Genomic DNA, 4,500 nt, shown 5'->3' on the forward strand with positions numbered 1-4,500 from the left:
GAGAGGAGCATTAATGACCATACCTGGGCCAACCTATGTTTCTTAGATCACTCCGATTAAAGAGTATATTGAACATGATAATTTACCCTCGGATTTGTTAAAAGCCACACTAGTAAATAAGAGGTCCAATGGGTATACAATAGTCGGAGGTGTCATACCTTAAAATTCACCATATCATTCACAATGTTCATCTAGGTCATTAACCCTAATCATGTGCATGTCCTCATGGTCAGTCATAGCATTTACATGAGCATTTATTCAATACAAGAGAACATGTATCTTGGATTCAAAGCTTTGTGCTTGAACCTAGTGGAAATTCAACTTGAATTTTCTCAGTCAACCAAAACCCTACTTGGAGGTATCTCTTGATTCTTGTGTGTGTGCTATGTATGGAGGATTCAACTATGGATTCTTGGTGAAGCAAAACCCTAGTTTGGGGTTTCTATTTGCTGATGGCCAAGCCTAATCCTAATTGTGGCTATCATTCATCGTGTGTTCACCTAACCCTAGCTCCATCTGATTCATTATCATCCATTGTGTTGCTTGGTCAAGATCCATCCAGGGCCCACTTATTCATGATCTATTATGGAGTTTTCTTTGGTTTGATTAGCATTCACTTCATGGCCTTACATGTTCATCTTTTGCTTGTTTATGCCCATTGGTTCAAGTCCATTTTCATGGCCTCACAACTTCCATTTGATTATATTCATTCATGGCATTTCATCTGATAATTTCCTCATTCCTAGCCCATAGTTTGTTCATGTCTTGTTTAAGTTCATTTCATCTGGTCACTTCTAGTGCATGGTTCATTCATAGCTGTTGTCCATTGGTCCATGCTATTTTGATTCATTTAAGTCTTATCATTCATCATTCACTTCATCATCCATTCAAGGGTTAATTTTAAGAGGTTTAGGATGGTTCATTCAATTCCATTTTCCATATAATTCATTCCATTTTCAATATCATAGTTTGTTTATTCAAGTCATGTTCATTTCAATACATCATTCATTTTAATTCAATTCAAATCCATTCATTCATACCAAATATCAATTACATCTATTATACAAATTATCAAATGTCCATACATAGAAAAGGTTATAAAATGTGACTTTTCTACTCAAGTTGACTTTTGGTCAGCCATTGACTTTTTGGTCAACCTGTTGACCAAAGTCAACCAACCCCACTTTGACTATCCTAACCTTAACCTATTTTCCCATGCTTCTGTGATCCATCCATGAGCTATTCATGTTTTGATTTTTGTGACATTCACATAATGCCTTCAAATTAAGCTTCATATTCATGTGTGAACCTACAAAAAACAACAATGTCATGCATATAATAGCCTAACAAAAAATAGTATGCATTTGACCAAAGCATCAAGCATAACAACCTACCATCAATCCTGCAACAAATGCAAGCAAAACCAGATGCAACCTTGCCAAGCAAATCAGAGGCATACCTGCTGCAAATTCAAACCTGCAACATGGTCAATTCAAAAACCATAGCAGTCAATATAAGCTTCATGCACTTGCACATCAGACCACAAAACATGCTAGACACAATCCTACAGTCAAGTCATCAAGCAGTCATGAAGGTCCTGTAACAAGTCATCAATGCAACAAATATCATGTAACACACACCATACTAATAGCCAATACATAAACATCATACAGCAACAACATATCAATAGCAGTACAGACAGTTCAAGGAAACAATTACAGGCCTGCAACATTGAAATGCCATTTAGAAACACAATCAAGCATGACAATCAATAATTCGATAAGCTAACTGCATTGTAATCACCAAGCACATACAACATCAGAACAAACATTGCATACATATCATTCTAAGTAGGGCAAACAACATTCCAATTCAATTGAACAAATTCCTAAGCACGATGCCAATTAACATCCCAACCATTCAAAGCTAACCTAACTGCATATTTTACATATCAACTAACCTAACATCCTAACACCTCAACCATTCAAAAAAACTAATAGATTAACTACCTCAAGCTTCTAAATCTAATCTCTAACTAACTCCCTCGATGTTCACAAATTTTATTACACTCTAACTGAATTCATAATAGAATTTTCTAATCCCCAAGAATTCTATCTGCCTATATAATCATTCAATGATCATTCAATCATCATCTTCGTCATTCATTCAATTGATCAAAATCATTTCAACACACTCACATCTTTATCTCTCTAAAAAAATCACGATTTTCAGAGCTCTCTCATTCAACACAATCTTCACAAATCTGTATCCAACAACTTAATCATCTTTGACCTGCATCATTATTCACCCTAAATTCAACCCCTCTCTCTCGCTCTCTCTCTCTCTCTCTCTCTCTCTGATTCAATTTAGCTCTCAAAACCATTCACTCATACAAATTCACCTTCAACAGATAGAAAAGAAGGAAAAGAAGAATCAAAAGGAAAGTAGAAAGAGTTTCAGCAAAAGAACGTACCTGAGCTTCGTTGCAGTCCATCTTCTACGGCAAGGTGACTTCTGAACCCTTCGTTTTTCATAACTTTCCTGATACCATGATGTAGAGTGTTGAGGGAGGAATCAAAGCCCCAATCTCATGGGCTCTAACTACTCAGGATGAGTGTTTAATTTATCCCCAAACATTTAGGGTTCTTAAGGCATTTTGATTCGGTTATGGTCTTAGGGTACGAATTATGTGAAATTGATGATGGCTTTGGATAGGGCATGATAGCACAAATCTATTAGTGGTTTTAATTTCAATTTCGGCATGACACTGCCGCCGGAGGCGACCTCCGACACGGTGGCCCATGGTGGCCATCTGACCTGAGCCATTTCCCCCTCAATTTAGTCTGGTGTGTTTTTTTCTTTTAAATTCAATTCTTTGAATTTACATATGTGTGAATTGTTGAATTATCATGGCCATGACAATGTTTCTGTTTGGGCTCTGCATGTTGGGCCCAACCTTGTTTTACTAGCCATCCCTATGTCTTGGCTCTGAACCCCCTGGCTGAATAGTGGATTGGATGATGGGCTTTACATTGGGCCTATGCACCCATATTGCATTCTGCACTCTACTCATCAGTTCTGACCCCCCTGAGTTTCATCAATTTTACATGTTTTTTACTTTCTTTTTTCTCATATTATTTTCCTAATATTTTTTGCCACATTATGATATTGTTTGTGATCTAAAATCTTGATTAATTTGCCATTGATTGTGTTAATTTTCATTAGATATTTTAGTGATTTTTAGTTCATTTTGATATATTGTTAATCATGGGTTTAATTGCCATGTTAATTTCCTTGTGATTATCATGTGTATGCTTAGCTTAGGGATTAGATTAGGTGAAAGTTGCATTGATCCTGATTTTAATTCCCATGTTAAACCATGTTTGCCAATTTGACCCATAATTCACATATGCCATGTTTAGATGATTTTTGAACCTTAGGTTAATTTCAATTAAATTTTTCATTAGATTGTGAATATGTTGAATAAATTGAAAATGTCATTTCAATTTAGGTGATGTATGACTTGTGTATATCCATTTTGTTTGCCATGATCTTATGTTTAATCATCATTTAATGATTTATGATCCATTTCCATTTGAATTAGCATTGTCATTTAATATGTCCATTTAATTCATGTGTTTTACTTCATACGAATTCCATATGTTTATGTGTTTACATGACCTTTGAGATCTCAAGTTTAGATCCAAGATATTATCCCTCTAATTCATTCATCTTTGCCTTGTATTGTTTGAGGACACCATGCCACTTGATTATTTTAGGCATGGTGCTTGGTTTGTAACTTGTTTAATCTCCATTCCTTTACTTTGTATTATATGGTTCCATCCCCCCATTGTGGGTCATATGTCCCCCCACCCCATGCAAGTGTAATAGTTTAGGTTTACTTTTTTGTTATAGCTTATCATGCATGCTAACTAAAAAGATAAAACCAAACGATCAAAACAAAACTTTTCAAAAGACAAATGCATACTTGACCCAACGTCAAGTATTTTCCAAATCAAACTCACTTCATAGCAACACGAGTACTTGATCCAACGTCAAGTATCTCTTATCCATTCCATTATCCACACCATTCTCAATTTATCTCATTCTATCTCTACCTCTATTCTTCACACACACTTTTTCACAATAAATGTCAAACACTTGATCCAGCTTCAAGTGCCTTTTCAAAAGAATTTCTCAACAAACTGGAATGCAAAAATGGGGTGTACGTGCTTGTACACAACATTCAAGTACTTGGGTTGTTGGTCGTACCTAGCTTGGGGAACTGGCGTTTGACTTTCTCCTTAAAACATATAATGATAAAATAGGTCCAATCTAGGTGCTATGAGGGAGAAATAGGGTGGTTAGGATACCATTGTCCTCTCAACTCCCAAGTATTTTGATTGTTGGTCGTGCTTAGTCAAGGATCAGATGCTTGCCTCCCTCTAAGTACTAATGATTAGACTTGCCAAACTCTTTCACAACTCAAATCTCTTTTGG

General features: G+C 35.9%; 1 long non-coding RNA gene across 1 annotated transcript; it reads right to left on the bottom strand.

Annotated features, from left to right (window-relative positions):
* Nucleotides 1-1,019: 1,019 nt before the first annotated feature.
* On the bottom strand, nt 1,020-2,889 carry LOC127085578 (uncharacterized). Its single transcript, XR_007789190.1, has 3 exons — nt 2,474-2,889; nt 1,395-1,476; nt 1,020-1,309 (listed from the first exon to the last, which is right to left on the bottom strand). It is a non-coding gene; the product is annotated as an uncharacterized LOC127085578 (long non-coding RNA).
* Nucleotides 2,890-4,500: the final 1,611 nt, after the last annotated feature.

Source organism: Lathyrus oleraceus, chromosome 5 (genome assembly GCF_024323335.1).
Source record: "Lathyrus oleraceus cultivar Zhongwan6 chromosome 5, CAAS_Psat_ZW6_1.0, whole genome shotgun sequence".
Classification (NCBI taxonomy): domain Eukaryota; kingdom Viridiplantae; phylum Streptophyta; class Magnoliopsida; order Fabales; family Fabaceae; genus Lathyrus; species Lathyrus oleraceus.